Source organism: Orcinus orca, chromosome 14 (genome assembly GCF_937001465.1).
Source record: "Orcinus orca chromosome 14, mOrcOrc1.1, whole genome shotgun sequence".
Lineage (NCBI taxonomy): Eukaryota > Metazoa > Chordata > Mammalia > Artiodactyla > Delphinidae > Orcinus > Orcinus orca.
In genome coordinates this window covers 18,636,348-18,658,573 of record NC_064572.1, presented here as the reverse complement: position 1 = coordinate 18,658,573, position 22,226 = coordinate 18,636,348, and the positions used below count along the sequence as shown (strand labels likewise).

The following is a 22,226-nucleotide window of genomic DNA, read 5'->3' as shown; positions in this document are numbered from 1 at the left end:
TTTCCTTTTCTTCCTAGCCAATTAAAAATCATATTAAATAAATTGCATATATATTGATCAGAAGAATTAATTTTGAAGTTCATAGCTTATAGAAACAACCAAAGCATATGCTTATTATTAAATACAAATAGTCTGTGGATATAAAAGACCTAACAAACACACAGCAATCGATTTTGTTAATAGTTATTTCCTCACTTGGAAATGTATTCTTTTACTGATGATTGATATCCTTATTAGGGACTGTACCAGACCAGAACAAAATTTTTCTCCCTCCAAGTAACCTTAAGAATCAAAGAACCAGTGTAGGAACATTTTTTAGCATAAGGTGCATTACTTTAAATGAAAAATTTCTCAAGGTGGTTCCATGATGCAATGAATAGGGCTTTGGACTTCTAAATGAAAAATCTCTCACAAAATATATCTAAGAACTGATGATGGTGGTGTATATGGTAGCTTAGGAAAAAATTCCAGAGAATTTCCGTCCCAGGGCCACCACATTAGAGAACTTCCAGAGTGTGTCATCCACACAGGCTATAACATAAGTGATGCCTCCTGGGCTCATGTGATTCCAGCGACCTGTGTATCTAATTTTGATGTCAGCACCATTTATTGTGCCGGGTTGCCCTCTCTACTTACCATCATCTCAGTATGATTTATTTTTTGCCTGGGAAAAATAAACACAACATTTTAAATATATAGCCTAACTCTCCCAGAGTCTATTACTCACTCTCAGGCCAGGAGCTGAGAGAAGTAAGGTGGACCAAAGCTTTAAAACTCTGTTCTGGGGACTTCCTGGTGCCAGTGGTTAAGACTCCATGCTTCCGCGGCAGGGGTCACAGGTTCCATCCCCAGTAGGGGAACTAGGATCCTGTATGCCTTGCAGCACTGCCAAACCTCCCCCCAGGAACCCCATAAACTCTGTTCTGACCTGTTGCCATTCAAAGCCTGTTTAAAACTCTGCCCTGGATGCCTCAATGGAAAGTCTATTCCTTCCCCTTTTATCAGTGATTTATTTGAGCTTAAATAGGTCCATCTTCATTATGTCACAGCAAATGTGGGTCATCCAAGTGCCTGTTTTAAAATAAATGGTGGCCAGTTTAGAGTGACCTGAAAAGACTTTCACATTCTTTTAAGTCAAATTTAAATGTTATTACAATTTTCTTATCACTTAAGAAACCCTCAGGTTTAATAAATGGAAATAGGAAGAACTGAATTTGGGTAGCATCGTTGGCCACTGGGAACAGGTACTGGACGTGTGAAGCTAAGGCCTTGACGACTGCCTGGTCGGAGGGGTTCATTTTCTCAGTTTCACAGATCAAACTCAGAACTCCAAACACTGAGAATCAGAAGCTGCTCACTAATCAGCTGTCATAATTTTATTATCATGAACCAGCAGTGCTCTACTAGGTAACCAAACTGGCTCTGTAATTACTGCTGAGGAAAAAGAAAGAATTCAGATCAAATATTTTAATACCAAAGATTTTATTTTGGGAGGGTGAGATTTACCCTGACATTTAACTGTGTTTTAGTTGACATTTCTATACAGCAAGTTTTAATTCTTCAGTTATATTATATTTTGCAACTGGTTTATTTTGGAGGAGATATCAGAGTGCACAATTTAAATATTTTCTGGCTTTCCTGACAGTTATGTTTTTAATTGCACAGGTGGGTATCTGTTTCTTTAACTGTTTTCCCGGCTAACAATATTTTGGCTCTAATCTGTGGTGTAGGATTTGGGGTCTCGGTTGAGTGTGTGTACTTTTCTTGTGTGTACTAAAGAAGAACCAATACAACTTTTTCCCCATTTTATATTGAAGTATATTTGATTTCCAATATTATACTAGTTTCAGGTGTACAGCATAGTGATTCAGTATTTTTGCAGATTATACTTCACTATAGGTTATTACAAGATAATGGCTATAATTCCCTGTGCCATGCAGTATATCCTGTTTTATACATAGTAGTTTGTGTCTGTTAATACCATACCCTTAATTTGTCCCTTCCCCTTTCCCTCTCTGCTTTGGTACCACAAGTTTGCTTTCTCTGTGAGTCTGTTTAGAGCCATCATGTGATCCAGCAATTCCAATACAACATTTTGAGGGGCTCCTTGGCCAGTGTAAACATCCTCTCTCAGCTCGGAAGTAGAGCAGTAGTACATGCTTGTCAGTCTCCACATTTTTCATTAGAGAAAATTAGCCCCACTCCGTCTCAGTTGGTTGGTAAAATATATGTTTCCACATTTAATCCACGTCTTGACAGCAGGCACCAGACCATCTATTGCTTTGTCTGTCAAGCACTGTTCCCCTATTCTGGAAGTAGCAACCTTCTTTATTAGAAAATTACTGGCCCACCCTGTTATAGAATGAATGTTTGCATCCCCCCCCAAATTTATATGTTGAAGCCCTAACCACCCAGTGTGGCTCTTTTTGGAGATGGAGGCACTAAGGAAGTAATTAAGGTTAAATGAAGTCATAGGGTGGGACCTTTAAGATGCAGTAGTTCCCAGTGGTCAGGATCTAGGCCAAAGAAATTGGTCTGAAAGAATGAAGCTAATATTCCTGGAAAAGCAGAGATGAGAGAGGGAGAGGGTATTGCTTGTGGTCAAGGCCTTGATTCCAGTTGTTTTGCAGGCCCGACTGCACCTCTTTCCTTCTGGTAATTTCATGGATGAGCCTGTTAATTCCGTTTAGCCTCAGCTAGTTTAAGTTGGGTCTGTGTCACTTCCGACTTGTAAGTTCTGCCTAATACAGGGAGCATGACTTCCAAGCTTAATGGAACTCAGGACTCATAAACATTTGGCGAAATAAGCACACTGCCTGATGGATATGCAGCCCATTCATCCCCCCAAACACTTGCATAAAATTGTGATCCAGCATGATATCAGGAGCAACCCCTTAACACTGTTGTAATTATCTTAAGAATCTTAGGGAAATTGTACGTGACATAGTATCTCTTTTCTTAAGATGAACAAGGTAAGTGGAGGCACTAAGACTGTTTTTGAGGAATAACATCATGCTTTAGTGACAGAGCAGAGGATTGAATTTGAAACCCTAGAGTTCAAATGAGGCTCTGGCCCTTAGAAAAGTTGTGAGTTCCTCATGGGTAGGCTTGGAGGGCATTATGCTAAGTGAAATAAGTCAGAGGAAAAAACTGTACAATATCACTTATATGTGGAATCTTAAAAAAATACAAAAAGCTAGTGAATATAACAAAAAAGAAGCAGGCTCACAGACATAGAGAACGAACTAACAGTGATCAGTGGGGAAAGGGAAGGGGGAGGGGCAATAGAGGGGGGATTAGGAGGTGCAAACTACTGTGTATAACAAGCTAGAAGGATGTATTACATAACATGAGGAATATAGTCAATATCTTATAGCTGTAAATGGAGTATAACCTTTAAAAACTGTGAATCACTATATTGTATACCTATAACATAATACTGTACATCAACTATACTTAAAAAAGAAAACAAGTTGTGAGTTCTTACGAAAAGTAAGTACGTTTGTGAAGTAATGATACATAATGTATGCCTACATATCTCACATTGTGGTTATAAGCCAGCGTATGTGCAAAGTGCTTTCTGAATTAGTAACCATAAATCATAAATGTGATTCATTAATTCCAATCTCACTTTTATCACGTGAATTTCAAGGTACCTTGTTCAATCCTTTTTTTCTTGCTGCACTAGAGCTCTGAATATTGCTGCTTGTGGAAATCTGCACCTTGACAAGAGGAGTAGGTTTGGGAAAAAAGTCAAGAATGTTGGCAAGATGGGTCAGCAATTCCACTGGCTGGGCTGATGGAGATCTTTTATCTGCCATCTAGCTCCAAGCCCAGGGCTCTGGGTGCTTTGTGCAGATAAAAACCAAGGTCAGCCAAGGGTTTGAGTGTTCACAACAGAATCATTTAATTTGGCTCATCCAAGGGTTTATTTGGTTATCAGCACGTTGTCTGCTTCCAGTTTAAATCTATTCTGTTCCAACTTTGGATTTCTCCCTTTAGGGTTGTGTGTGTGTGTGTGTGTGTGTGTGTGTGTGTGTGCACGCGCGTGTGTGTGTGAGTGAGAGAGAGACACAGACAGAGAAGAAAGATTTTAATTTTTTTCCTTCTGATAAGTGTTCATCAAAAATTATGGGATATAGGACTTCCCTGGTGGCGCAGTGGTTGAGAGTCCGCCTGCCGGTGCCGGGGACATGGGTTCGTGCCCCAGTCCAGGAGGATCCCGCATGCCGCGGAGCGGCTGGGCCCGTGAGCCATGGCCGCTGAGCCTGCGTGTCCGGAGCCTGTGCTCCGCAACGGGAGAGGCCACAACAGTGAGACGCCTGCGTACAGCAAAAAAAAAAAATTATGGGATATAGAGAAAATAGTCATTAAAAAATTTATCCCATAACTCTCCTGTTGTAGAAACAATCACTGCTAGTTGTAAATTTCTTTTCTGTGCATAATATATTTGTATAGTTGAGCTTATATGTATATACAGTTTTGCATCCTGGCTTTTTTAAATAGCATAATATCTTGATAATTTCCCAGAGTCATTAAAATTCTTAGCAAATATAACTCATGACTGTTTAATAACTCATAATCTAGGCATACCTTTTATCTTTCATCATTATCCCATTTTTAGATATTTAGGTGAATTCCAAATTTTTGCCCTTACAAATAACATTGTGATGAATTTTTTCGTTAGAGTCAGTACTTTATACTGACTTTATAGAGAGCTTCTTGTTTATAGAGAGCTTTATAGAGAGCTTCTTTATAGAGAGCTTTATAAAGCTTTATAGAGAGCTTTATAGAGAGCTTCTTGTTTATTTGTGGCACTTCTTTTGCTATATTTGGAGACTGTCCTACTTAAAGACAGGTTAGTTCTGAAGATTGTGTGTAAGTCCACTTGTTTTTACGTCCAAAAAACCCAGCAAAAACTAGTGCTATCTGTTGCCAGTAGGCAAAGACAAGGGACCTTGCTCTGGCTGGTGGTTTTATTTATTTTCGTCTAGGTCTCTAGGCTGAACATTCATGAGCTGGTGAGTTTATGTTCTAATTTCTTAGATATTGAATTTGCTTTTGTGCTATTCACTAGTGCTCCCCAGTTACCCAATTTTGTACCTTATTTTTCTTCAGCTAACATGTTCTGATTGTATACACACAACACATTTACTGCAAAAATATGAAAAACAGTGGAAATTCTGAAGAAGAAAGTTAAAATGATCAGTGACTGTACTACTGCATTTAAGCTTTTGATATATTTTTATCTCAGTGGGTATTTGTGTGTGTTTGTACTTTGCCCCACATAATCAGACTTGTACTTTATATACGTTGGATTCATGGAAGTCATCCAGGAATGATCAGTCCTGGTGGTATCAGTTTCACATCTGGGTGTGTGAATAACTCTTATTTTCTGTGGACCATCTCTTTGCACTGTGACCTATCACTTTGCCAATCATACGATCGGGTGACAATGATAATGAAATTGGTGCATGAAGTATATTTCGTGGTCCATGAAGAAGGTAGAGGTAAATTGAAACTCCATGTTACATCTACTAACTCTGTGACCTTGGACAAAGTTTAACCCCTCAGAGCCTTTGTTTCTAGGCCTATAAAACAGAATAAATAATAATAGCTACTTTACAGGGTTGACATGTGGATCAAATGGAATAATGGATACGAAAAGCAAAATGTGACCTGTTCAGCCCTGTAGCCCTGTTGGCTAAGAACTAAAGGATTTTTTAAAGTGGAAAAATGGTGGAGCAGCTTGTGAAAACAAATATCAGGACACTCTTAGCTACAAAAGCCTTGAATCCAATACTTTCTTCCATTTAGGGGAAGGTTTGAGTTTTGCAATACAGGCTCATCTTTTAGACCTTGTCCACTTTCAGCACTGGTTTAGAATCTTATGGAAATTTTACTTTTGAAAGCAGCAGCAGCAGAGTTACATAGTATACATTAACTCATTTGTTCATTAACTCGTGTATTCATTAAATAAAATATTATGCGTATCTTACTGTGTGTCAGTTACTGTGCAAAGCTCTAGGGATACAATGTAAGTAAGGCATAGAAATTGATCTTCAGGAGTACACACAGGTGTAGGAAACAGTTATATAAGCACAGTCTTATATTCATAGCACGGATGCAAACGACCTTCTGGGGAAACGAAGGTAAGGAAGCAGTTAATTCTGAGTGGCAGTGGTGGGGAGGAGGGCTTGGAAGATCCCAAAAAAAGCGGCACTGGAATAAGTCTTATATATACAAAGAATGAAGAGTTGTCCTTCTTCCCTAGGAAAACAACATATGCAAAGGCCAGAGAAGCCATGCTTGGAGAAGAGGGAATAATGGGGAAGCCTAGAACAGAGCAGGTAAAAGAAAATTTTGTAGGAAATGAGGGATTTGGGGTGGATGTCTGGGGTTTGGGGTGGATGTGTTTTTGTCTGCCCAGCAACTCAGTGAACTCTCCTATTCTTAGTTCAAGTTATTTCAATAGAGCTGACCCATCTCCTGCCTCCAGTGACAGTAGATGTGACTTTAAGAACAATTGGGAAAATTAGTTATTTAATAAAAATACCTTGTAAGATTCACAACCTTGTGCAATATAAGATTTATGGAGAAAATTAATAAAAGGAACTCCTGGCCTTGACAAAGTGTAGGAAACACTAACCCATATGATAAGAAACATGCCTCCAATGCTAATATTCAATTCACTATCATCTGAACCAGGACATAGATGCAGTTCTACCAGCAAACATGAGATATTTTCCTGGTGGAAGAGACAGTATAAAGTCATATTGACTAGATAACTAAAACATTTGCTCTTATGTGAAAGTCTTTAAAAATAATAGGCCAACCAATGGGAACTGTGTTCTCAAAGGTTAAACATTTATTTTGTCAACTGTTTAAATGATTTGGGTTAGACTCATTATTTTTCCTGCAGTTTGTGTGTCCTGGAGTCAACGTACATTTCTTTAGGCTTTGCTTAATTTGCGGTGGTCAACTGGTGAATATGTTATTGGCAGTGTAATAAGGAAGGAAAGAATATATTTTTAGCGAATATTCTTGGGTCGCCTTAGAATGCTGTTGGCTTTCCTACAAACCCTGATTCTACCAACTGTGAAATAGAGACATTGCTAAGCTGTGGGAGACCTTTAGTGTTTTTTTCTGTTTTATTTTGTTTTGTTTTTGTTTGTTTGTTTTTTTTGCAGTACGCGGGCCTCTCACTGCTGTGGCCTCTCCTGTTGCGGAGCACAGGCTCCGGACGCGCAGGCTCAGCGGCCATGGCTCACGGGCCCAGGGGCTCTGCGGCATGTGGGATCCTCCTGGACCGGGGCACGAACCCGTGTCCCCTGCATCAGCAGGTGGACTCTCAACCACTGCGCCACCAGGGAAGCCCCAACCTTTAGTGTTTTGATACCATCTTGGAAGCAAACAAGAGTGAGGAATACTTGATTGCTACAGTCTGCCTTGTCTTCTCTTGTACATTCAAATGTGGAGCCCACCTGCCACCTCACAAGACAGAAAACTGGTGAGAAGAAGCAGCTCCAGTAGTCAGTGGAAGAAAGGAGTTTGAGGTACAGAGTGCCGGCTGGGTGGGAACCCCCGATGGGTTAGAATTAGGAGGAAGAGCATCCAGCCTGGAATGCTTACTTTTCCATTAATAATGAAACTGTTGACGTTATAACTATCTTGACTCTTATCACGGTTATTAATCTTAAGGTTTCTCAGCTGTCTGCTGCTGGAGACAATAAACCAAGTGGTTCTTTTTGTGTGGGATTGGAGCTAGGTCTTAGTTCAGAGGAACCGTTCCTAATGCCGTCAATTTGAAGTCTAGTTGAAAGGTTTTCTAGGCATCTCACCCAGCAGCTACATGGAGATAAAAGTGTTTTATCTGGAAGATGTGTGAAGCTAGAAAAAAAATGTATAGGTACAAAGCATACTTTGTTAGAGTTTCAGGTGGGGGAAAGAGATTCTCTGTGTTTCCGAGTCACACTATTTTGCCGATTTCTTTTAAAAAAGGAGAAAATGGGACATTCTAGCTTGACACAACTGAGAGGAAATCAGCTTGATCCAGCTGTCTGCAGCATCAGAACTGATTGCAGCTGGCTCACCTCTAATTATAGAATCTGTTATTGGTGATGTAAGTGGCCAAATCTGTGGTTTGACTTCTATGATCCCTGGCTTTTGAAAAGCTGGGATTTTGAGATTATGTTTTTCTCTCTGCATAATCAACTAAACAAATTTAAATTAACTCTTGGGGCAAATATAATTAAGGAGCTGCAGATGATATTTTTGTTCCTTTCGCTGACTAGAGTATGCCCTAACTGTGCCTTTGGATGAAACTATTAAATCCTGTTTCCGTGGGATTCAGTCTAGAGCATTCAGCTCTGATGTCCTAAGGTATTTGGAGAGGCCAAGGTCAACATAAGCAATTCTGAGTTTCAGAGAAAGTTTATTTCTCTAACGGTTTGTGTTTAGAGAAGATTTCAACAGAATTATTGCGTCTCAACTTCACTCTGAACCCTTCATTGATCATTTGCCTTTCTTGCTCTCATTCTCTCCATTAATTCTGTTTTTGCAGACTGGTTTAGAGAGAAACAAGTGGTGAGATAAGTTATCAGTGTCAATGTATTCATGTACTCAGGCTGCTATAAAAAAGTAGCATAGACTGGGGGACTTAACAGACATTTATTTCCCACAGTTCTGGAGGCTGAGAAGTCCAAGGTCAATGTGCTGGCTGATTCCTGTTCCTACTGAGAGCCCTATTTCTGGCTTGTGGTTCGTTGTCTTCTTGCTGTGTACTTAAATGGTGGGTAGCTCTCTGGTCTCTTCTTTTTTAAATAATTATTTATTTATTTATTTATTTATTTTTGGTAGTGTTGGGTCTTTGTTGCTGTGCACAGGCTTTCTCTAGTTGCAGTGAGCAGGGGCTACTTTTTGTTGCGGTGCATGGGCTTTTCATTGTGGTGGCTTCTCTTGTTGTGGAGTACGGGCTCTAGGCGCATGGGCTTCAGTAGTTGTGGAACACGGGCTCAGTACTTGTGGCGCATGGGCTTAGTTGCTCCACAGCATGTGGGATCTTCCCAGAACAGGGATCGAACCCGTGTCCCCTGCATTGGCAGGCAGATTCTTAGCCACTGTGCCACCAGGGAAGTCCCTCTGGCCTCTTCTTATAAGGGCACTGATCCCATCATGAGGATCCCACCCTCACGACCTCATCCAAACCTAGTTACTTCCAGAGGCCCCATCTCCAAATACCATCACATTGGGTGTTAGAGCTTCAACGTATGAACTTCAGGGGGCACAAATATTCAGCCCATAATAGTCAGGAAAACCTTGGTTAGTTAGAACTTAACAAACTAACTCTCAACTTGTCACTTTAAGAGGAGACACATCACAGGTTGACTTGGCTAGAAGGTATCTTAAGTAGCCCTAAGGTGGTCATCCACCCAGCATCAGGTATCATCTTTGTGTTTGGTAGCAAGCCATCATGATTATTGGTGAGAACGTTGCTCAAACACTGAAATATCTTAAGATATGCATCAGTCAAAATACAGTATGTTTTCTAAACACATTCATAAACCCAGACTCATAAACCACAAAGGTTTTCAGTTTGTTTTGGAGTGAAAAGATTTTAATTACAAGCAAGCCAGGAATTTTATATACACAATATCCTTCATTCCCTGAATATTTAAGCAAGATATTATCTGGCTATAATAAATAAAAATACCTAACTTCTATTTTGATTTGTCAGATAGATAGTTATTGGACAAATTTAACTGTTCTTTACCTCCACACCAATCTGTTAGTAAGTGATCATCAATCCTAACTCAGAAAACGTCTCTTTTCCTTGATCCGTTAGCAAGCAGAGCCTAAGGTGAGAATTGAAGTGCTGAAACTTTTAGAGGTATAGCTCTGGGGCAGCAAGGCTGAGGAAGAAGACAAGTGGGCCAAAGAAAGATGTGATGCTGTGTGACGTGATATATTTTCATACTGGCTACCATGTCCCAATGAGTCACAAAGAGAATTGGCAAGTCATTCAGGAAGCATGCTCACTTAGCAAGAAGGACCCTCCCGAAGGGCTATGAGGAGGACATGCACCTCAAGGTGGTCCAGACAAGTGGGAAAGGAAGGCAGATTATCCATCTGACACTCTGCTGTTCCCCATTTCCCACTGGTCAGGTTTCACTATGTAGGGACTTAACTCTCCACATTTCTGGATTGTGTCATCAGTCCCCTGGGAAGCAGAGGAAGCCACTGCATGGCATTCATGTCCTAAAAGGCAGGAGTAATTTGCATGAGGGTCATGGGGCCATGGAGGCCTGAGAATTTAACTCATACCTTCCATCTTGGGGAATTTAGTGGAGCAGTGGTGTGGTCCAGGAGATAGCCATTGCCTTAGAAAGCAGAGGGCAGTCAGCCCATTGGAGTTGGCATACAATGTTCAACATGATAGAAAATCCTACCGTCCAATTTGAAACTTTGTAACATGAGAACTTTAGAAAAAGTAAAAATATAGAAGAAAAAGCATGAAAGTGATTACTGTTTAGGAAAATAGACTTATTCATAAACAGGATTCTCCGTAGAAACAGAGCCAATAGGAGATATCTATATCTACGTCTACATCTATCTATATGTCTATCAACATACATATAAGTACAGAGATTTATTGTAAAGAATTGGCTTATACAATCACAGAGGCTGGTAAATCCAAAATCTGCAGGTTGTCCAGTGGTGCAGGAGACCTACAGAGAGCTGATGTTTCAGTTCTAGATTGTCAGACAGAAAGAGCCAATGTCACATGAAGTCTGAAGGCAGTCAGCTAGAAAATTCTCTTACCTTGGGGGAGGGTCTTTTTGTTCTATTCAGGCTTTCAACTGACTGGATGAGACCCACCCACATTACTGAGGGCAATCTGCTTACTCTTACTATTAAAATGTTAATCTAATGGAATGTTAAACTCTAGTGATTTAAATGTTAATCTCATCTAAAAAACACCCTCCAGAAACACTCGGAATAATGTTTGACCAAATATCTGGGCATCCTGTGACCCCATCAAGTTGACCCATAAAATTAACCATCAAAAGTGGTCATCTGTCTTACTGGAAAGTTCTGTGTGAAACAGTAGGAAGGTATTAAAGCTAAGCAGTTCTGAATTCAAGCCCAGGCTCTGCCAGTTATTAGCTTTCTGACCCTAGGTAAGTCAATTTATGCCTTTGGGCCTTGGCCTCCTCATCTATAAAATGTGGGGTTAGATGTCTAAGGACTTGATAAGTCCAAAATTTTCTGATTATATAATTCTTGGTACTTACCTACAAAAGCTGTGTTACAAAGAGATTAGAGGCCATAGTCTACCTACAGTTAAAGCCAAACACAAGAAATCTATGTAAACTTGTAAAGCAAGATAAATTTATGTCAGCTAGATGGCAGAACCTACTGATTTACTGAATGGGATGAGAAAGACTGAAAATGGAACTAGATTTGAAAAGGACAACTGTTGGAACATTAAGTGAGATGCAGTTTTCCTCTCCTGTCTTTTGTGACTACACTATAAGACCAGTGACATTTACTTTTGCCAATTCTCTTTCTGGGTTCTTGGTGATAATTTTCTTTGCACCTTTCTCTTCTTGTCCCAGTTGTTTTCTGTCCTGTTGCCTTTGTGTGGAAGTCGATGTGTTAGCGCACAGAATCTAGCCCTAAATGTACTGCCAGCTATGAGACAGAATACATCCTCCTAGATAATGATCATCAGGTCTGAGTATAGGTAACACTTATAAGGAGATTGTACCATAGGTGGTATGCATACATGAATAATAATAAGTATGGGTATTAATATGGCAAGTTGGCTCTGTTATTCCAGTCTGAGAGTATGTGAGATTGATAGGTTTGGTAACTTTGCATATAAAATAGTAAACTTGAGAAATAGCAGATATTTGGTCATTTGGGTGCAAAAATTTATTTTTATTTTTTAAAATCCAAATATGCCTTCTTAAGGCAGCTTATTCTCCAACCAGTCAATTTGCCATCCTCTGTGCTGGATACCGTTGGTGCCCAAAGCACATCCTCTAGAAACTCCTCTCCCTGTTCATACATCAGTGGTGCCGAGAGACTTTTCTCTCTGTGGCTAGTTATTTCTAATTGGAACCGAAGTGACAATGTGTGTGGCAGCCGTATTTCACAATGGGGACAGTAAAACAGAGAAAGCCAAACTGGAGGGAGAGGGAAGGGGGAGGAAGAAAGGGAGAGGGGGAGGGGAGGGGAGAGAAGGAGAGAGGAGGAGGGGAGAACAGACTCAGCCCTGAGGAGCACAAACGAGAAATGGCAGAAAAGCACAAGGCAACTGTTAGTTCACGTCCTTGTACCTTGTATCTAAAGTAAAGATGGCGAAGGGAAATTCATTGGTTAGATCCAGCCCGTAGAAACATTTTGTTTGATCTACCTACGTAGCTTAAAAAAATAATTTGCAACTGAGAGATTTTATATAAAAGATCCACATTCATAACTTGTTTTTAAAAAAGCGTATGTTCTGGCAACTTTTTTTTTTTTTTTCCGGTATGCAGGCCTCTCGCTGCTGTGGCCTCTCCGGTTGCGGAGCACAGGCTCCAGACATGCAGGCTCAGCGGCCATGGCTCACAGGCCCAGCCGCTCCGCGGCATGTGGGATCTTCCCGGACCGGGGCACGAACCCTCATCCCCTGCATCGGCGGGCGGACTCTCAACCACTGCGCCACCAGGGAAGCCCTGTTCTGGCAACTTTTGACCCACATTCCGTCATGGCAACGATGGAGCGACGGGCTGCAGGTGAGCTGTAGGTAGCTCCTTTAGACAGAACAGGAACTCTGTCCTTCACCGCAGTCACCACCACCCGCAGTGACTCCTTCCCACCTGCTTAACTGGCTTAGGATGGCTGCCTGGCCTCCCTGAGCTTTTGAGTTAAAGACCTTTGTAGGAGTCTCTTCTATGGTCTAATCACCTTTAAATACTTTTCTCTCTAATCTACTCAGCACATCATAGGTGCCAATGACTAACTGTGACTGATGCCTAGAGATATTGCTGGAAACAGGCCTGCTCCAAACATCGGAGGGTCCTGGAGCAATACTGGTATTTAAAAGCAGTAAAGCGAGTTAGCAGGCTGTCAAATAAAATCCATTCTACCCTCCACCTGCGGCACATATATCTTTGTAATAATAAATCAAGAATATCCTTTAAGCTTTCATAGAATTAAATCTGGCAACGTGCCAAAGATGGCTGATTTTTTTTTTTTTTAGAATTATTTTTGCACATGTCTGGTGGTTCTTTGAATGAGATAGTGGGAGCAGTAAAATAAAGACCTACAGAATTTATTAATTGCTTTATATTTATCCCATAAAATTTATTTTCTGCTTTTATTTCAGCAAAACAAATACGTTGTTAAAACAAGATTTTCAAATAATTGTGGTCTATTCTCGGCCATGCCATCTTTGTGAGTTATTGTGGTTCTAGATAGTTTTTTATTAACTTTATTTCAGAGAAACTTTGTGTTCTTAAAGTAGTAGCAAGTGGAATTGTCCAAAAAATGCTCATGAACTTTACATGTACAAGCCATGAATTTACAGATCATGTTTAAACATTGTAATAGAATTGCATGTGGTAAAATATGATCACAGACAATATTATAAAATACTTTAATTTCATTATGTAAATCTATTATACTTATTCCTTAATTTTCACCCTATCTTACAGCAATTTTAGATCCACACAGTAAACTAAGGAGTTGCTATCATGCATGTATGTCTTTAGATATGGCAGGGTGTGTGTGTGTGTGTGTGTGTGTGTGTGTGCGTGTGTGTGTGTGTGTGTGTGTGTGTGTGTGTGTGTGTGTGTGTGTGTGTGTGTGTATTTGAACCATACAGGTTAATCTACCAGAAAAGGGAAAATTTTGTATGGTTCAACCTGATACGTCTTTAAGTTATTTGAATTGTTTCATGTTGTAAAATGGTTCTCAGCTGCCAACACCTCACTAATTTGTGTCTCTTGAACTACGAGTAGGAAAGAAAAGAGGCGAAATGGGTGATCCACCTTAAACCAGACCCCACAATCTCCTAAATATCCCAACTTTGCCGTCCTCCCTTAAAGAGGGTAGTAAGACTCTGGGATGGTGGTATTCTCCCTTATCAGGTAAGAATAAATTCACCTTTGTCTTATGAAAAGGCTCTTTTGATGATATTTTGGGGGGAGCCAGCATTTGGCAAAAGAAGAATGGCTGAACACTGATAACTGGTGAAGCTGAATATATAACAAACACATATGGTGTTTGTTATACTGGTCTCTCTACTTTTATGTGTGTTGGAAAAGTTAAAAAAAAAAATTAAAATGCTTGCATTAAAACCTAGCTGGTCTGCAGGCCAAGAAAAGGAACTGATGAGTGAGTAATGAGAGCTCAAGACAATGTGATACGTAAGGCAGAAAATAGAGCCCTGGTGGCAGCCCCCTGTGGCCCCATCACAGGGTCTCCCTCAGTTTGAGGAGTGAGAACATGAAACTCCCAACCCCATTCTTGACAATGTACAGCGCAGCCAAGCATCCCTGCTCACTCCTGAGTGGTACAAGGCAGACCCCCGGCCAGCCTCCTGTTCTCATGAGCGTGCTCTCTGTCTGTGGTGGTACTCACTCCAGAGCTTGGAGAGTGTGAGGTAAACCCTCTTCCACGGTGTTATTTCTTTTTATTTTTAAATTTTATTGAAGTATAGTTGATTTACAATGTTGTGTTAACTTCTTGTGTACAGCAAAGTGACTCAGTTATACATATATATATTCTTTTTCATGTTCCTTTCCATTATGGTTTATCCCAGGATACTGAATCTAGTTCCCTGTGCTATACAGTAGGACCTTGCTGTCTATGCATCCTATATATAATAGTTTGCCTCTGCTCATCCCAAACTCCCAACCCTTCCCTCCCCCGCCCCCACCCCCCTTGGCAGCCACAGGTCTGTTCTCTATGTCTGCAAGTCTGTTTCTGTTTTGCAGTTATTTCTTACTATAGTAGGAAGAAGGTAGATACATCAGTAAGGGGATTGTTAGCATGTGAAACAGCATAGGAGCCAGGCAGTTGGGAGAATCCCAGGGCCTGACTGGATAGAAATCCAGATACCCCCACTGACTCTTAATATCTGCATGTGCTTTGCCATGTCTTTCCTCACTTCCTTTCATAACTCTCATAATCCTCAGTTTTCTCCTGAGCCTTCTTTATGACCTCAGCAGCCTCCAAGCAGTTCCCTTCCTCCACATCTACTCCCAGACCTTTGGTAATTACCATGGGGATGGGGTGCTGGGAGAGGGAGCTGTCCTCTTACTCCCTTCAGCTTCCTCCCGTAGAAATGACTCCAGGAAGCAACCTACATGCCCATCGACGGAGGAATGGATAAAGAAGATGGGGCACATACGTACGATGGAATATTACTCAGCCATCAAAAAGGATGAAATAGGGCCATTTGCAGCAATATGGATGGACCTAGAGATTGTCATACTGAGTGAAGTAAGAAAGAGAAAGACAAAGATATGATAGTGCTTGTATGTGGAATCTAAAAGAATGGTACAAATGAACTTATTTACAAAACAGAAATAGTGTCACAGATGTAGAAAACAAACTTATGATTACCATGGGGGACATGGGGGGAGGGATAAACTGGGAGACTGGGATTGACATGTACACACTACTGTATATGTATAATAAGGACCCTGCTGTATAGCACAGGGAACTCTACTCAATACTCTGTAATGACCTATATGGGAAAAGATTCTAAAAAGAGTGGATATAGGTATATGTATAACTGATTCACTTTGCTGTACAGCAGAAACTAACACAACATTGTAAATCAACTCTACTCTAATAAAAATTAAAAAAAAAAAGAAGGCAAAAAAGAAAAGAAAAAAGAAACAGCTCCAGGAATGGTGGAGTTGTAGGCAGCCAGGCCCACCCACAGAAGCCAGTTTACCCATAATGTAGCAGCAGCTGGAGGAAAACAGTATTGAAACAGTCCCATTCTGTTTCCAAAAATAGAGCCCAATTTTCTGAGTGGATCATTGAGGCTTCCTAGAAGTTAAGTAGCACCCACAAGTCAACATACCAAGTAGTAAGCCAAACAATGTTTAGTAGTATTGTAGTACCATTAGTTCAGATTCTTATCCCCTGGCCAGTCCCTTACCACTTTCATTAAGTGATTTATTGTGTTGATGTGGTCATTGCCTAGATAGAGTTTTAACTTCAAAGTTTTTTTCCCTATATCTATGCAGTTTTTTTTTCTCTTCTTTCTTCTCTATATCCCTTCCCTCTCTTGCTCTCACATTTCCCCTTTCCCCCTCCCTCCCTCCTTCTCCCTCCCTCCGTCGCCCCCTCCCTCTCCCTCCCTCTTTCCCTCCTTCCTCTCCATCTCTTTTTTTCTTTGTTCTCTTCCCTCCCTTCCAAAAGCAGGCCATGCAACTTTTTCACATTTCCCAAGAACGACAAAATTTAAAGCTGGCCAAGTCACTAAAGACTGTCAAATCTAGCTGCTTCGTAACTGAGGATACTGAGGTCTAGGAAAGTTTAGCCACTCACCACCCATGGCTGAGCGTATTCATGGTAGAACAGAGGCAGCTTTCAAGCCCCAGAACTCTCCACCTGTACATTTTTTTGCATTATGCTGCTTTCTAGGCTTTTCAGCTTTCAGCATTTTAGTTATTAAATGAACAGTATCTCTAATGGGTGATAAGCCTTTTTTTTTTTTTTCTTTTGCAGTACGCGGGCCTCTCACTGTTGTGGCCTCTCCCACTGCGGAGCACAGGCTCCGGACGCGCAGGCTCAGCGGCCATGGCTCACGGGCCCAGCCGCTCCGCGGCACGTGGGATCTTCCCGGACCGGGGCACGAACCTGTGTCCCCTGCATCGGCAGGCGAACTCTCAACCACTGTGCCACCAGGGAAGCCCCAGTGATAAGCCTTTTAACATTTATATTTCTTTGTAAGTTGATTCTAGATATTCTATTTTTGCTCACTGGATTGACCATTTCTGGTCAGTTTTGTGGTAGTAATTCATGTCCTCTTGTTCCAGGATTTGATATTTACTGTTGTAGCTGAGAGGCACAGTATCACACATGAATTTTTAATGATTTCTTGAGGAACATTAAGAAGTTAGGTGGTTTCTGTGCAAAGTCCAGTCCAGTGATAACACGCCCAGCAGTGATCTGAGTTGAATCCTGCACTGAGGTATTGATACCAAATATAGATACAGAGCAGCCCTGACTGCTCCAGGGCCCAAGGGAATGCATTCTCTCTGGATGTATGTAAACCACTTGCAAATGACAGGCAGCTCACAAGGTCCATGGAAGGTGGAGCTAAACCCTTGTCTCAAGGAGGTGATAAGGGCAAATTTTATTTTATAACAGTATGTCCTTAGTAATTACAAATAGTTATAGAGTGAGACATTATGCTTTTGGAACTATAAATATCTGCTCTTTTTAGTATTAGCAAAGAGTTTTCCTGCCTAATCTTAGCAATGTATGACTTCTGAGTTATTTTTTTTCCAGTATGATTGGTAGCTGGTACATTTTATTAAGCTTCACTAGCCTACATTTGTGAGCCCACTGGGGAAAGGGCTGGGAGAAGGAGAGAAAAGGCCTAAGAGACAAGGGAGGATATGACTAGAAGGGTTTTCTTTGTTGCTACCGAGCAAAAGAAAATTCAAAATTGCTTCATGTTTGGATTTGACCCAGCTTTTATCTAGCTAGCTAATACTGGCTTCATTAGCAACATGCTCTAAGCTGGGAGTTCTTAATCTTTTTTTTTTCCCTATAAGCCATGCAGGATGCGTGATGGCTGGGGTATGGAATTTTCCCATCGTGTGCCAGGGTTATGAGCAGTTCCCAGTGGAAGAGCTGCAACAACTCCACCCCTTAATCTCCACCAAAGAATGCAGCTGGGAATGCGTGGGAGACAGAGTGATGCCGTTAGAGAAAAAAAGCATGGATCGGCTCTAATTTATTATTTAGAAATTCAATTATTCACAACTGTCAATATTTGACAAATGACTTGCAAGTTGCAACATGCCAGGGTGTTGAAACAACACTGGTGAGGACTGTTGCTTGAATTAGCTAAATTAAGTAGCCAGACATTTTGTTTCTTGGGAATATCAGAAATCTTGTCTCTCTTCTTAATTAATAATTATATCATACCCCATATCATATATATATGATATATCCCCCAAAATTATAGATTAATGGTCCATTGAAATGAGAAGTATAACTATGTACTGTCATGAGTCTAAGGATGAGGAAACCAACAATCAATGTAAATGTCTGTGGCAGATTAAAAATGGATACAAATTCTTTGATGCTCCTCTCATTAGGAGGTGCGTCTATTATCCTGCCCTTGAAAGTGAGCTGACTCATATCTGCTTTGAGTGATAGAGTATGGCAGAAGTGATGTTATACCAGTCCAGGGGAAGCCTTTCAGTGGACTGGCACCTTCTACCTTGGTCTCTTGGAGGTCAGCCACCATGTAAAAAGAGATGACCCTGAGACTACAGTGCTGTGGGAAGTTCAAGCCACATGGAGAGGCCCTTAACAAAGAGATGCCATGTGGAGACAGAGGCCGGGAACATAGATCTGTTGGCTATTGGAGTGAAGGAGCCAGCTTGGAACGTGGTCCTCCCATCCCACCTGCCCCAGCTGACGCCACATGGATCAGAACTGCCCAGCTGAACTCTTTTGGAATTTCTGACCCTCAAAATCATGAACAAAAATAATTTTTTTTAAAAGCCATTAAAACAATAGATAATCAGAACAACCTAGGTTGAGAATTTTAAAGAGATACAGAATATTGTGTTGTAAGCATTGGCATTTATATAAGGAGATTACCAGTGGAAATGTGAGCAGATTTTTTTTTTTTTTTTTTTCGTGGTACGCGGGCCTCTCACTGCTGTGGCCTCTCCCGTTGCGGAGCACAGGCTCCGGACGCGCAGGCTCAGCGGCCATGGCTCATGGGCCCAGCCGCTCCGCGGCATGTGGGATCTTCCCGGACCGGGGCACGAACCCTCATCCCCTGCATCGGCGGGCGGACTCTCAACCACTGTGCCACCAGGGAAGCCCTGTGAGCAGATATATATGGACCAAAGCTCAGAGAACATGTACAAAGAGGATGCTATTGAGACTGAAAAGCAGAGTAGTTAAATGGAACCGTGGGAGGAGAAGGAAAAACTCAGAAATTTCTCTTGGAAAGTGTAGGAGGAATTACGGGGAGAAAAATACACTTTCCCCTTCCTAGAACAAAGGAGGTTTCACTGAGTGGGCCCCAGGTAGCTGAGATGTGTTCTGCTTATGGGTACCCATGGAAGTGTGGGGCTGTCGTTCTTCAACGGGATGACTCATTAAATTGCTATCTGTGTCTGACTAGAGTTTCAGCTATACCACTTTAAAAAAATTTTTCTTTAATTTTATTTACTTTTTAAAAATTTTTAATTTTTTTAAACATCTTTATCGGAGTATAATTGCTTTACAACTAACAGCTATACCACTCTGCTGGGAGGATGAGGGTGCTGAAGAGGGTGGAACTGCCCCTCCTACCTTGAATCAGTTTACAACTTCAGGCTGCTACCTGGTAACCGTGGAGCCCCTACCCTGGTGTCTCTCACCCTAGTAGCACCCCAAATATTGGGCCCAAGCCCTTTTTCTCATTGCTTCTCTGCCCACCTACCCTACTCTGCCCATAAAGTAACATAACTTCAAATATTCTAAGTTTTACTATATTAAATAATTATTTAATACATTTCTCCTGATTTATATAAATGAAAAAATTACAAATTGACTAAAAGTATATTTATTGTATGCTCCAGTTTTGGGGAGGGGTGTACCTACAGCATACTGATTCCATGACACTGGAAGAGAGAGCCAACATAACTTTTGCTAAAAGTATATATTCTAAAAAGATGTGAAAGGTTGGATTTGATTGTATGCAATGTCAGACGAAACAACATAGAATTTCATAGGAATGTATGCAGAGCTGGGACTTGGGTTCCACATACCAGTTGCTCTCCTTTGGAAGACACAGGTGTGGCTCTGGAGTAGCAGTTGACTCCAACCATCTGGGTCCATGGGGTGATGTAACCACCAGAACCACACATAGTTATCTTGGGCCACATGCAAAGAGTATAATGTTGAAAGGAGGAGGTGCGAATCCCATTTCAGTCTTCACTGAACAAACCATGCCTGGAGTAATAACATGTTCAGGGTAGTAGGTGCACTTTAAGAGGATATTTTCACAGTTTATCCAGTTCTATACAACCCAGAAAGACACTGAAGGGATTCTAAATCACACCATGTGAAAATGTACTGAAGGAATGGGGAAGATTTGGCCAGGAGACCAGAAGATGGAGTAGATTCATTTTTAGGGGTGTTCATTCACGGTTGAAAGTAACAAGAGGCGGGGGAGGGATCAAGTGGAAAGAAATTATTTTCAAGAATTAGAGGAGTCCAATAAAGGAGTTTGTGGAGTGTAAATTTCTTGTTCCTGAAGGTTTCAAGCAGCAGTTGGGGGATTGCCCTGGTACAAGTCTAGATATTAAAAAAGAATTAGACCCGTTAACTCCTGAGGTTCTTAAGAATCCCATCAATAGGAAGGTTGTATTTGATCATCTGAAAATTAATTCAAGCTAAGGTGTTAATAATGAAATGTGTTTTTTCCCAAGAAAATTTTTGTTTTAATAAGGCATTCTAAATCAATAATTCTACTACCATCTTGTCCCATAGCAAACACTGGTGATTGATCGATCCCCTGTTGTCTTTCTGGCTGGACTGGGACCACACCTCAGGAACAAACAATGTCTTGGGCAACTGGCACCATCAGCTGTGTTGGCATAACAGCATGAAATCTGTTTGTTATTCCTGCAAAGCCAAGGAAGAAAGGTCTGAAACAGGAAAGCCTCATTATCCGAAGGTAACTTGTCTTGGAAAAAGCCCACTTAAGGTGAGTCACTTAAAACAGGAGCTAACATGTCAAAGTAAATAGAAAAAATAAGGGGTGAATAGAGCTTTATCTTGGGGAAAAAAACGGCGGAAGTGAATATTCACTCATTTCATTTTACAAGCGTTTACCGGGTAGCTACCATGGTAGACACCATTTTCAGCCCTGGGGGTACAGTAGTGAATAAGACCCACAAATCTTTGTCTTCAAAGAGCTCCCATTCTAGTGGGGGAGGCAATTATAACACAAATAGACGAACAATTATTACACATCAGGTCCTATGAAGAAAATAAGACAGAATAAAGTGATGGGAGCTGCTAATTTAGGGAGTGTGGTCAGGGACATTTTCCTCAAGGAAGCACATTTGAGCAGATCTGGGGGTGGTGTTCCCAGCAAAGGGAATAGCAAGTGCAAAGGGCCTAGGGAAGGATCAAGTTCACCTGTTGTAATAAGAGCAGGGAGGCCAATATGATTGGAGGGAAGTTCAGAGTTGTCTCAGGGCCAGGGTGCATAGGGCCTGGTAGGTCATGGTAAATAGCAAATATGTTATAAAAATGTTCTTACTTTCCATTATGGATATAATTGTCATAGCTAATTCTTAGAAACAATGAAAAATAAATTATGCCCATTGGAGGGGATTTATATATAATTTTTCTGCAAAAATTTTAATAGCTCAGAATGATCACCTTCACTTGACATTTGACATGTACTACATAATTATTAAAAGGTAACATTTACAAAATTAATTAAGGGCTTCATACATTTTTCCAAGAACCACTCTTAATCCTTTGATATTTAACTCATTCCCTTCGGTATTGACATGTCACCATCCTTGTCAATTTTTTATTCTTGTTATTGCCAAAACCTCGTTTATCACTGGTCTTGAATGTGATTCAGACCAGTCTCCACCATCACTTCCACTGACTTCATGGAATCCTGAATCTTTTACACAAATTAAAACTTTGATTAGCAATCCGTTTACATATCTGCATTTTGTTGTCAGATGAATCAAAGAGAGATTGTCACACAGAGGTGGACTTGCTGTACACTAGCATTCGTTGGAGGGTGGGGGGATGTTTGAATGGAAACCAATATCATAACCAGTACTCCACTGGTTTATATTTTTGGTATCTCAGCTTTGCCTCGCTGGACATCTTTGAATCTTCAGGAGCTCCGAGCGGTCGATCACTCAGATGATGAGGCCTCTTTGGTTGCCACATCAGGTACTGGGGCTGGAGAGGGAAAGGACAAGAGGACAGAGAATTAGGGAGAG

General features: G+C 40.9%; 1 protein-coding gene across 4 annotated transcripts in view; it reads left to right on the top strand.

Annotated features, from left to right (window-relative positions):
* Positions 1–8,683: 8,683 nt before the first annotated feature.
* Positions 8,684–22,226, top strand: part of FAM13C (family with sequence similarity 13 member C) — a 155,423-nt gene continuing 141,880 nt past the window's right edge. For all 4 annotated transcript variants that reach the window (XM_033406007.2, XM_033406009.2, XM_049696638.1 and 1 more), the window contains exons 1-4: positions 8,684–8,791; positions 12,543–12,782; positions 15,336–15,495; positions 20,740–22,176. The gene's annotated coding sequence lies outside the window, so the exon portion shown is untranslated. The remainder of the gene's footprint in view (positions 8,792–12,542; positions 12,783–15,335; positions 15,496–20,739; positions 22,177–22,226) is intronic.